Raw genomic sequence first — 13,773 nt, 5'->3', positions numbered from 1 at the left:
CCTAAAGATAACCGGGTGCTTAACCCAACATTAAGTCAACGCCTCAGTGCCATCATGTGATAAATGTGTAATATATAACAGATGAATAAATTAATTGTGACTAAGACAGTGAGAGAGAGCAAGAGAATTTGGATGTGAATACACACACGTACACACAGAGTATACAGCCTGGTGTGTCACAACTTACCTACATAGCAGTAGGACTTAGACGTACCATTTTCTCTACTTGGGATGGCTTAAACCATCCCCTAGGTGAATGTTTTTAGACTACAGTATACCTAATGTCCATTATTCAGACGTAAACTCTATCTCTATGTGTTTAACCGAGGGGTCTGATGTCACAATTTGAGTCAGTGGGAGATATGTATCCAGGACTGAAGAATTTTGGTGAATCCAAAGAATGTGATTTTTATACAAGGTTTACACTGTATTAAATAAGTAAAGGACTGAAAATTAACTAGTAAAATCAAGTAGTGTGGAAGCACCTCCCCTGTCACATTCCCCGCCCCAGTCACTGAGCACCACCCCAATCGTCATTTTCCTTCAGTAAGTTTAAGAAATGAGTTTCAACAGATAACACTGTGTAGTGCCAGAAATAAGAGATCAGAACTACTCTTTCAGTAAAGTTTGAGCTTTGGTCTCTCTATCAGTCAGTATTCTCCAGAGAAACAGAATCAGTAGGAATTGGTTTATGAAAACTGTGGGACCTGACAAATTCAAAACCCATGGGAAAGACTGGAAACTCCTGGGCAGGAGCTGATGCCCCAGTCTTGAGGCAGAATGTCTTCTTCCTCAGGGAACCCTCAGGTTTGCTCTAAAGGCCTTTCAACTGATTGGACAAGGCCCACCCACATTATGGAGGATAATCTCCTTTACTGACAGTCAACTGATTGTAGGTGTAAACCACATCCACAAAATACCCTCACAACAACCCAAGATTAGTATCTAATTGAATAACTGAGTAGATAGCTTAGCCAAGCTGAAACATCAAACTAACCATGACAGTCTACTTAGATGAGAAAACAGTCTTCCTCATCTTTGAGTAGTAATCTCATCTTTAATTTATATTCCTTCAAAGAGTTTGTTAAAACTATATAGAACCAGATCTAAAAACTCAAGGTGAGAAGTTTGGGCAATTATTGAAATATTTGAATGATCAACTTATTCTTATCTCAATTCCTAGGGCAGACAACCTCAATTCACTAGACACTGTTTTACTCCTATCCCGAAACCTGGCTTTGAGGAACAGTAGTGCCATGAAATCACCAGCTAATTACTGGTGCTCTGTATGATAGGATGGAACACTGAGAAATCTTTAAATGCAAGATTTTTTTTGCCATAATTTCCCATCACTGCCCTAGTCCTCAAGATAACCATCTGTCATCCTACTTGGCAGATAAAATGAATTGAGTTTCCTCATAAATCACGATGAAGATAAAATTTTATTATTACTCCTACCATACTTTTGTGTTCCCCTCCAGAGTCAGGAAAAAAAAAAGTTGTCCTTCATTCTAAAGATAAAATTTTAGGTAAATTTCCTAATCCACTTCCTTTGATCCTTATCCAATATCTTAAGTTTCTCCTTTCCACTTTTTCCTCCTCTTCTCTCTCCTCCCACTCATTTTAGTTACTTTCCTATTTATTTCCTGCCTTTCCCTACCAGACTTTTTATATGTAGTGGGTAGACAATCACTGCATCCATTTTCTCACTGCGTTCTCCCCCTGCAGTTTCCTACTGTGTTATGTGTGTCCTCAACAGCCTATGGAAACTAAACTGAGAAATGTCTTCAGAGCTCACCCACTTGGTGAAATCAATGGCCACTCTTCAACCCAATGTTCTCTTCTTGCCACATTGGAAACAGATGAGCAGCCCCTCTTCAAATGCCATCGTCTCTGGATCCTACAATTATGGCTCTCCTCTATGATCTCACTTTCTCCTTCATTGGCCTCTCTTCCCTGGGAGTACCCCTCCCTGGTTAACACCATTTCCCAAAACTTGCTGCGCCTTTGGACAGCTCTTCTTTGGATAGTTGATACTTTCTTAAAATTTTGCACGGCTACTCATTTTTGCATTCAACAGATGTTCTTGAGCCCTCACTCTGTGTTGTTGCTATACTGGATGCCCACTAGAAAAATAAGAAATAAGGAGAGCTGTTTTCTATGTTACTCCAAAGAGAAGAGATAAACCTTTTCTGTTTTTTATTTTGTCTTGTTTGGTACTATTGTGAGCACCAGTTATTTTTAATATTTCACCGAAATACTGAAAAGGAATCATGCATTTATCCATAATAAATATATGCTAGTTTTCTTTGCTAGTTTCGGTTATAGTTTGTAGTATTTTAGGGTTGGGACTATTTCTTACTCATCTTTATATGTGCTGGTCCTTCCCAGACCACATGGTAGGAACTCCATAAATGTTTACTGATTGGAGAGTAAAACATCAAAATTATTGTATTATGACCAAAAACACATCAGCCTTAAGTGGTTCACACTGGTTGATTCATGCTGACTAAAAACTCTGATTAATAGTGAAGTTAATGAAAATAGAAGAACTAATTAATTACTACTTAAGAAAGAAGTTGAGGTTGAAAAATCATTTTAAATACAAAATCCATGGAGAAATAAAAAGAGAAATCTGGGAGTGAAAGCTTAGGACCTAGGTCTCTGTACTCATGACTCCAGAATTTGTATCTCTAGCTCCTCACTTCCGTGTTTCTAAGTGATCCCCCCTTTTCCACTAGAATTTGTCCAGCACGAATCATTAGTTACCTTCCTCTCTCCTACCATGAATTTTCACACAGCCCAATGGTGTGACCATTTTCACAGATAACAAGGTTAGCATTTTAAATGTCTTTCTAGTTTGTAAGATATTGAAAATAGCGCTGTCCTTGTATATTTCACATACATAGAATATACAAGATATGTCATAACTACAATTATCTTTTTGCATGTATTGATTCAATCAACCACAATTAGTAAAGTCATTGTTAAAAATAGTGTTAGTGCATTTCTGATTTTAAAAAGTTAGTAAAGAATCTATGAGAAAATTTTGGCTGAACAAAGAAAAATAATTACGTGAAATAGATATGAAATTTATTTTAGTGTTCGCTTTACCTTTGCAAAAGAACCCACAAAATTCTGCCTCTTATCTCTAATCTTTCTCCACGAAGCATGTAGATGGCTTGTCATATTTAAAATGATAATTGCATGTTTAGTAGGTGAATAAATTTAAGAACCTGCAATCAAACCCATAGGGAAAAATGAAACTAAGAAGAAAATTAGATAAAGATATTTCATAGCAGAAAATATTTGATGTAGTTCCGATTTCCTATCCTTTCAGAGCTAAGTCTGAATTTTAATTAATATTCTTTCCAAAATCCTACCTCAAGTATTTTATGCTGAAGGAATTATTGAAAGATTGACTATCAAACTTCTTATGTAGTTATAAATATTTATGATCTGCTGACTGTATTTTTATTTTATTCATGGACTAAATCCTTAGATCTCTTGCTTCCATAGGCTGGTAATTAGGAATGTGAAGTGTGACGTTATGCCTTCTCTGTGCCAGTTTCATGAGTGGAATTCAAAATGGAAATAGGTGACAATCACATCATTGATTACTGTTTATGTAGAAAAGTTGGCATGTCTGTGCAACTATAATTGGAAATACAGTGTATTAAAAAAAGTATTATATAGCTATTTCATACGTTCTGCACATGATTCCTTTACAGTTAGCTAATGAGCTAATTGCCCCTTCCATACTTGGGTCCCTTAAAATTATCCACTCTGATTTCAGTTAATTGGGATACACAGTCCTGATCCTAACAGTTCTTCTGCTCGTTACACTTCATGAAAGCCAGATTTTCAAAGCTTAAGCATCTCATAAAATACCTTAAATTAATTTTCTTTCTTTTCTCTGTTGGACTTATATTAGATGGTTGTGACCTCAATGTTGTCTCCCAGCAGTTCTCTTTGGTAGCGTGGCATTTTGTCCTTCTTTTCTTTTGGTTTGCTTCCTTTAGCCCTTGGGCAGGCAGACAAGCCCATTCAAATACAGGTAATTCTGTCACTGGGACATTTCTTCGTGTGGGCTACAACGTGTGAATAAAAACAAGATGGTTCTGTCTTGATAAAGTATTATGTTCTCATTATGCCAAAATATCTATTCAATTCAGGCAGCCAAAAATGTGAAATTAGTAAACAAAATTTCCCGTGATTAACTATAGTCTGTGTCTTAAGAAGTGCCAAATAAATATATAAATTTCACAAAGTTATGTAACCAAACATCCATATAGTAAGAAGGCAAGCCTGAATGTCGCCCCAAACACAGCAGAGATGAGGCAGCTCTGCCACTATGTAGCTGTGGGACTTGGCTTCTCCAGCCGCGATCACGTCTGTAAAATGGGGACAAGTCTATTCGCCATCAGGTTATTTCAAGGATTAGATAAGATTAAATCTCTAAAGGGCTTGGCAGAGTTCTTGGCATACAGTTTTATCATTCTTAGCACATGTATAGTAGCTGTTGCTATTATTAGCCAAGTTAGTCACTGCTCCTCTGCGACCTCCAATGCTGTGTTTATTCAGTAGGAAGGATTTGATGGACAGTTTTGCATTATCTAGACCAAAAAAATCAGGAGACTATGTAAAACATTCACTCTCAATTGATTAATCTGGCACTGTATGGTTATGATTCTTGCATTTTACTATGGTTTGCAGAAACTTGAAATAAAGCTAATACTATAATTATACAATTATTACTAGATTTAGGTTTAAAAAACAACATTTTTACTATTTCTGACTCTGTCATTAACTATATTTGGCTGGAATATAAAGTGTATTATAACCTTTAAATGAGCAAATTAGCATATAAACATGTGGACCTATTTCCATGGACTGTACATTCGTGTAGGTATATGCTCAATAGTGGCAGTAGAGGGAGGGGACAACTTAAAATCTTTGATGATGGTTCTCTGCTAACTTATTCCAATCAGCCTCAGTATGGTGTGATAATTGTAACATTGGGACCAGCAGGGGGTTAGACTGTTTTTCTCTGTGCCATTTGTCTGTTGTATCTGAGGACAGATACCTCCCGTTATCTGCAGGGAAATTGCTATATGAACCTCCTAGACTCCTGGCATTATCCAGTCCCCAAAGAATCTGTGTACAGTGTCTAGCATAGAGAGGGTAATGGTGAGGTGTAGACCCCATGGAGGAAGTCCTGAATGTCTGATATTATGAGGCACCATATTGATTTCCATTTCTCTCCACGTAAATCAAAGAGACAATATCTTTCTCTGGATTCCAAAATTTCAGTGCAGCCAAGATAGAATTTTTCCTTCCCCTCTGCCATGTGTTTGAGAGATTTATAATTGGCAATCTTTGGTGTCTATGGCCCAATGAGCAGACTGACTTCTTGATACTTGTATAAAATATTGCTCTCTCAGAAACTGAAATTGGAAATAAAAGCGTCCAAGTTTGAACCATCAAAGTCTGTCAATGAAGATTCGCATCTGCCAAGTCTGTTTCCCTCTTAACAAGTTAGAAGGGCTCTCGCGTCAAACCTTGGACCAGTGTGGATGCAATGCACAGTCGCATTCTTAGCACGGCACATTTGTTCTTTCTGTCAGTCATTTTATGAAGCTCAGCGACTTACTGCTGCACAGGTTCAAAATCCATATGGGAAGAATATTCTGGCTGTCCTCATTTCAGGGAGGCAGCAGGAGCTCTGTAATTTTTCACATGAAGAGAGTAAAGGAGTAGATCAACATAATCTAACATGTTACACCACCCGTGAAGGTTTGTTGATCAGCTTACAATGGAAGCACAAGCCAGAACACTATCCAGAAATACCACATAGGGTGATAGAGAGCTAGGGGTGAGAGGTTCCTTGGCCAAACAACCCCAACAAGAGACAACCCCACCGCCAGTGTGGACACTCAAGACCAGCACCCAGCTCACATTGGAGCAAATAGTCTATTTTTTTTTTAAAGCAATTCAAGGAAACAATTTTAAGGAACGTCATCTGGAGTCTTGAAACAGGAGGGTTCTTTTTCTGCTCTTCTGTATCGATTTCACAGCATCAAAAACTAAATGGTACCTTCCCCTGACTACAAACACTGATTCTACCTGTCTTAAAAGTGTGTGTAGGCGCGTAGGTCAGGGAACAAACACACACACACATAGTCACAAACATTTTCAACTGTTTGACAGGAAGCTGCATTCGGAAATGAAATGGATGCAACAATCTTTCTCATCTTTCTCTCTCTCTTCTCTCTCTCTCTCTCCTTGCTCAGTCAGAATGCCAGGCAATTGACAGTTGCAGGTAGAGTGGAATAAACTGTTGGATCGCGTGTCTGTGGACAGTTCCCAGCTCCACCCTAGCCAGCTGTCCCCCATCATTTCACTGGAGGTTTTATAGCCACTTGACACACTGTGTTGGAGTAAAGTCAGAAGATGGTGAGAGGTCATGCCATGCTGGCCCCTCGGAACCATTTATGTGAAAAAGAACCATGCTTGTTCAGGAATACAGTTAATACTGTTTGAAAGTAAGCATGCACCTTGCTTAATGTCCAGGTGAAATGATGACTCTTTTCTACAAGGTACTCCTATGGCTTGAGTTCATGGGGGGCTGTGTGTGGTTGAGCATATGTCTCTGATGCATCTGCCCTCATGTGTGTCCCTAACACACAGGAGAGGATAGGGGAACTCTACAATACAGTTTTGTCTTGTTCTTATAAACTTTCATGTCCCACCAAGGGTTTTAAGATATTATTTAAAAATGCTTTTATTTTTATTTTCTTCTAGTGAAATCATGAGTTCTCTTTAAATGCAGGAACCTACTTTATAGGGTCCCTCTGATAATATATTTCTCTCTTTTTTTTTTTGGTTTGAAATTCATTACATTGTTTTAGAGAAACAACAGATTCACTGACAGTTTTATGCTATCCACTTCCTAAAGTGAGCAAGCTATTTAGAAAGCCTCCGCTCTGAGGAACTTTGCAAGAATCAGTCTTTTGTCTTTTCTTTTTGCAACTTTACTTATAGTTTTAATCTGAAGTGTTGTTTCTTCTTTGCCAGAGCAGCAAATAATCAGTGCCTTTAGATTCTCTTAGAATGTATTTTCTTTTTCCTTTCCAACATAGTAAAATGCAAGCATTTAAATATATCTTATCACTCAATGCTGAACACAAAGGAAATGTAGATAGATCATCGGACTAATTCACATCTGCCGGGAGTAATTGTTGGATGCATGCTGATTAAGCATAAAAATTGTTTTTGAACCAAGCTTTTAATTAGGCATCTGCACCAGGTCACATTTGTTTTTGCATTGCTGCGTCATTTGATGGATATCTGCAGTAATGCTATCTGTGAGACAGAGGTTAAAGTCAATAGGATCATGGTAAGGTCCAGAACCTCCAAAGTAAAACCTCCTCCAATTGAGGGCTGTTTTTATAATTTTCACTCTAAAGAGACTGTTTGGAAATTTTAGAAACTGCCTTAAATTGTTCCCCAAAAATGATGCTTCCACTTTTATGAAGACAGAAATCGAGGAAACAGACTTGCTTTTTAGTAAAAGAAATTCAGTTTAGGTATAAGGAAAAGCTTTGGGGCAATCAGAGACATAGAACCTGTAGATTCATCAAGGAACCTGAGAAAATAAGACAAGGGCCCACTAATTTCCTTGGGTGTTTGTCTCTGGACCTTTCTCGCTTGGTGACACAGCTGAGAATATGCCAAGATCCACATGTGTGGATGTTCTCAGTTCTACCCACCACCCCTACCGCCGTGGCCATACAGGCTGGGCGTGCTTTTGTCCATGTGATCCCTCCACTCTAACCACAGTGTATTTATATTCCAGAAGGGAACGAGGAGTTCAAGGATGCTTTCATGAGGCCCCAGCCGTCCTTGTTGGGAAACAGTGTATTGAGTTACAAGGATGAACATATCTGTCCTTTCAAATTTCTGCAAGCAGACTGCCAAATAATGTAATAAAATTCAGCAGTTTCTTTTTTAAAATTTGAACGATGTATTCTATTTCATCTTGGGACATTTTTGCTTTCCAATCATTATCAGTCATTTGTTAAAAATTTTAACCTATGTATTTATATATGTAACATCACCATAGTGCCGTACCATTCACAGAACATTCTTGCCAACATCTCTTTCCCATAAGGTAGGTAGAACAGCTGTTATTATCTCCGTTTTATAGATGAGGAAGCTGATGTTAAATGACTTGCTCAAAGAGCAGCCCACAGAGACGCAGCCTCAATTCCGTTCATCTATTCGACATTCCACAATACTTCACTTTGGAGAATAAATTTCATCAAGAGCAGTTATTTTCAATTTAATTGAAGCGATGAGTAGCACCCCCCCCCCAAAAGTACATGTCAAAATTTATTATGTTTGTGGCGGCTGTGGAATAGAGTGAAAATGAATCTTCAATATTATAATACAATTGCCTGTTATAGTAAAATTGTATATATATATTATTATAAAAAACACAAGCTTCAGAAAAGAGAGGTCAGCAAACCCTATTAGCTGGAGAGGAATCTCAACAAATAGTAATTTTTCAATGTAGAATGCATGGAATTGATGGGATGGGAGTAGTCAGTGAGAATTTTTTTCTTTTAGCAAAAATCTATATGACTTGGCAAAAAAAAGAAGTCAGAAACACTAACAGCAGTAAATTTAGCTGTGAAACCTATTCCAGTTTTCCTCCGACTAAATCTTTCTATCCCTTATTCAAGGAGCATTTATCCTAAAAACCTAAAGAGTTCCCAACACAGTAATGGTACTCTATATCTTTTGTGTACAAAACTCCCACAAAGGTATAAAGTCTGGGATGAATTCGTAGTCGCAAACATGAGACAGGAGCAATCTGAGTGGGAATGATGAACGATATCTTTGAAGAGGTGAGGGAAGAAATGAATTAGTTGGGATGTGGTACGTAGAAAGGAAGTGCCCTTGAGGGTCAAGAATAGCAGAATTCAACTAAAAGGCAAGTGGCAAGTTGTCACTTGTGAACAGTAAAGATATCGGCTTCACAAGAATGGTAACTTACTGGGTGGTGGAGACAAAAATAAGTTGGAAAAACTGTTAGTAAAGTGTATTAAGCAGAAGGTCTAGAGAACCTTCTGGGAAGCAGAGGTCTAGTAGTTGGAACTTAGTAAGGAGACTATAGGGTGAGAATGGAGCGGGAAGTAAATTATTCTAGTCTGGTCCAAAGTGGTGGTTAAGGAAGGCAGACAGCAAGTGGTAAGTGAGAGAGGCTGAAAAGGAAGCTTCTGCAGGCCACAGTGACTCAAAGAATGTGGGTGCTGAGGAAAGAGGTATAAGAATAACTCCACTTTAGACAGTGCTTTACAGAGAATGCCCTATTTTAGCCAAAATGATGAAGTACCCAAAAGGTATCCAAGATTGTGTTTTGATTTCCATGACTAAGAAAGAAACCAATGATCTTAGAATATTTTCTCATTCAAGCCAGCAATTTTAAATCTCTTGCTTCATCAGCCTCGCTCTCCTTCACTTGACTTTGAAATCCCATAATTGGGAATCAGGTCACTATGAGACCAGTCCCTATGGGGACCCCAAGCTCAGTCACACCAAATTTGACCAACAGGCCTAGGATCAGTAGCCCTAAAACCATCTGGCCTCAAGATGGCCTGAAGTGAATGGCCACATAGGAAACAAGGTAACCTTGCAGGTAATATGGCAATGAAAACGTGTGCTTAGCTTTCAAAAGAAATGCATCATCTTATTTTTATGGAGAATCTTTCTTTGGTAAAATTAAAAGTGTTTTCACACACATGATCTCATTCTCGCAGTAGCCCTGTGAAAGAGGAAATGGAGATATTTTAATTCTCATTTTATAAAAGAAAAAATGGAGAGATGGAGAGATCAAGTGACTCTTTTCCAATTCTCCCTCTTAAGTAGGCCAATGGGGTTGGAGCTAGAGCCAATTTTCCTAATGATGTCCTTCTCTGTGCTCGCAAGCCCAGTCTGTCCCAGGACTTGGCGTGGCACCATCGCATAGCATATACCAGGTGGCTCGTATTTTCATTTCACAACATGTAAATGACATTCATACGGTGCAGTCTATAAATATCCTACCCAATCAGTTCTATCTGAACAAGCAAATGTTTGCTTATATCTCCATCTACAACAATTTCAGCATGACACGATGTCTAGGCATCTCTATATTTTTTTAAAGTGGGCAATTGAGTACTGTCAAGTTATTAGATAATTTTATCCTGTGATAACTGACTACTCATCTTTTGCATTCAGAAATCTTCTGTGTAGCTCCATAAAGATATTGTTGCAGGATCCTTTATCACTCGCTTGTTTGATGACTTGAAAAACTGCTCTGCGTGGAAAATATCCATAAATTTTAAAAAGCAGTCTTACTGAGAACCACAAATAGTTCTCATTTTGTTTCTAATGGCAAGATCACATTAAAACTCAAAAATAGATAGCTTTAATCACTATAATTCAAATAACTACCCTTTAGACCTGGCAGGGGACCTTGAGAGCTTTGAATATAAGCCTTAGTTCTCTTCTCTTATGAATTTCTGGCAGAGCAGAGGGAAGAATATAGCATGCTTGGGGGCTGGAGGTTTGTTAACAGTGATTAAAGTTAGGGAGAGCCTTAGAAGAAAGTGGCATTTGGTAAGTTCGTGCCTATTACTTGCCCACTTAGAAACCGGTACTCATCCTTGATTATGACTATGGTGGGACTCTCTTAGCAGAATGGTCCTGGTTTTAGAATATAACTAAGGACAGATAATAATTACTGAAATAGCAATCATTTTTTTTTTTTTTGCATAACAATTTACAGCTTACAAACCCTTTCACCTGTGTGATCTCATTTGTTATTTCCCATGGATCAGTAAGTTACCGTTATTACTGTTCCTCATTACTTCTGAAGAATCTGAGTCACAAAGGATTTAAGTGAGTTTTGAAAGTCACACAGCTAGGAAGTGATGGCGCTGGAAATCAAAGCAGCGTCTTTGGACTCCCCAACCCGTGTATTGTCTATGTACCGTGCAGCCTCCCAAACCTACAGAGAACATTGGATCGAGAAAATGGAGGTGGGCAGAAAAATAGTCAGTGTGTTAAAATTTTTTTTAAAAAAGACTAACCAAATAGCGAAAAATGGAGAAATGAGATGTACTGAAGAGGAAACCCAAATGGCCAATAAACATATGAAAAGATGCTCACCCTCACTAGCAATCTGGGAAATGCAAATTGAAACCATGATCACACCCGTTAGATTAGCAAAAATTAAAAGTCTGAGAATGCCGAGTGTTGTGTCAGATGGGGAGCAATGAAAATTCTGATAAACTACTGATGGGAGCGTAAACTGATTTGACCTATTTCGTCAGCCATTTGCCATTATCTAACAAAGTTGAAGGTACACGTGGCCTGTGCCTAGCAATTCTATACCAAGATACCTCAGAAAAACTCTTCCATAGGTGCCCACGGGCCATGAAAAGAGGTTCATAGCAGAGTTATCTTCTTTTTTCCTTTTTTACTTTTAAAATCAACTTTACTGAAGTGTAGTTTGTGTTCAATAAAATGCAGCCATTTTAAGAGTTTTCTCCATTGGCTTTATGTGTGTGTGTGTCTTAGTTTTCTTTGTTTTGCGGAGTTATCTTCAATAGCCAAAAATTCAAAAGAACCCCAGTGTCTATTAACAGAAGAATGAATAAATATTAATAAATAGTGATGTCATCATCCAATAGATACTATATTGCAATGAAAATTAATGAATTAGAGGTACAGGTGTCAAATAAATACCACAAATACATTTTGAGGGAAATTACAGAAGATTAACGTGATACCATTTACAAAAGGTTTAAAATATGCAAAAACATCCTTTTAGGGATATTATTGTTTACGGGTACCTGGATATTTCATAAAAATATTAAGTACATGTGAATAACAAACCTCAAATGGAGGACAACGATTACCTTTGGAAAGGGCAGTAACAGAATGCAAGTGGGAGAGGGGTGGTACCCAGGGGGTTTCAAGTATTGTGGGCAATGTTGTAAACGTTAAGCTGGAAGGTGGTACACGGGTATTTATTATTCGTTCAATTTGTGTGTGTGTGTGTGTGTGTGTGTGTGTGTGTGTGTGTGTGTGTGAGGGAGATTGGCCCTGAGCTAACATCGGTTGCCAGTCTCTCTTTTTGCTAGAAGGAAGATAGTCCCAGAGCTAACATCTGTACCAATTCTCCTCTACTTTGTATATGGGTTGCCACCACATGGCTTGATGAGTGGTGTGTAGGTCAATGCCTGGGATCCAAACCTGTGAACCCTGGGCCACCAAAGCAAAGTGTGCAAACCTAACCACTCCACCACTAGGCCAGCCCCCCTTTCAACTTTTTAATGTGTAAAATACATGATGATCACTTTGAAAATAGAAGAGGCAAGAGAAGAAAAAAGTTTGTCTGGATCAGAGACTTCTCTGGGATGACCAGAACCAGATGAAAATGATGCCAAAGCATCCCCAGCTGCCCCAGTCTAATGAGGAATCCTAGTAGCAGGGAGGGGATGCCCATCTGAATTTAGTCCTGAGCCCTGGTCCACTGTCCCAGCCGTGACACCAGCACCCTCTCTCTTAGACGTAATTGAAGAGTGAAGTTCCATCTGACCCATCACGTGGTCTTTGACATTTTCTAGACTCTAACCTAAGCTGAATCCCAGAAAGTGTTCCTTTCGCTATGTCTTTAACACTTTCAAGAAGTTCTCTTGAATTCAGGAAGAGTGAGTATTAACCAAGTCTATGTTGTTGAAGGCATTTTATTCATGTTGAGTGTTTTATTCATAGAATTATTTATTTTTAAGTGCATTTAATGGAGAAATCATTTTATATCAGACTCCTAAGAAAAGCTGGAAACGTACTAAACTCTGAAAGTCCCACTCTGTTTTTCATTTTTGATGTTTGCAATCTTGATGGGCAGGGATGTCTTGAATGAAATCCCTAGCCATTTACACTACCAATTTCAGAATTATCCTGATAAATTGATGTCTGTTGAGTTACTCATCTGACAATTTGTGAAGACATGTCTTTTCATCCCTCATACACTCCTCAGCATAGTCAGGCACAATCTCAGTTTGCAAGTTCAATTCTCAAATAGTATGGTTTTGAGGATAAAAATATCAATCCGTGATAGAACAATTATCCAAAAATAAAATTGTTATTCAGATATAATTGAAGTCTTTTAAAATATTTGTCTCAAATGAACATCTTTTCCTGTATCTTGAGGAGGAAATACTGTTTTTATCAATATACTTTATGAGGAATAATTTACAATCAGGGCATTTTTAATATCATCAGATTCACTTCTAATCAGTGGACTTCTGTAACTCTATGATAATTCATTGGGGAGAGAGGAAAAATGCCTTTTTCCAAAAGATCTACAGAAATATCAATTTATTTGAGATCAGAGGATGAGTCTGTGGCAGCTTACTGTTTGAAAGTAAGGGTCCCAGATCCCTTCCATCCTATTTTAGCATCAATAGTGTTAATAATGGTCCACATTTGTTGAGCACTCGCCATGAGTCAGGCACTGTTCCAAGCACCTTCCCTGAATTATCTCATTTCCTTCTCGCAACAGAGGAACTGTGGTTCAAAGCAGGTCAGTCCCTTGCTAGGATCACATATCTGCTAAGAAGAAGAGCCAGGGTATGGACCCTGATCCCCGATCCCAAATCCTGTGCTCTTAACCTGTATGTGTGTACACATGGAACCTTTGCAATTACACTTTCCTAT

General features: G+C 38.2%; 1 protein-coding gene across 6 annotated transcripts in view; it reads left to right on the top strand.

Annotated features, from left to right (window-relative positions):
• Positions 1–13,773, top strand: part of MAGI2 (membrane associated guanylate kinase, WW and PDZ domain containing 2) — a 1,256,398-nt gene that overhangs the window by 1,010,021 nt on the left and 232,604 nt on the right. The window lies entirely within an intron of this gene.

This window comes from Equus asinus, chromosome 1, assembly GCF_041296235.1.
Source record: "Equus asinus isolate D_3611 breed Donkey chromosome 1, EquAss-T2T_v2, whole genome shotgun sequence".
Classification (NCBI taxonomy): Eukaryota; Metazoa; Chordata; class Mammalia; order Perissodactyla; family Equidae; genus Equus; species Equus asinus.
This window is presented reverse-complemented; position numbering and strand designations above follow the sequence as displayed.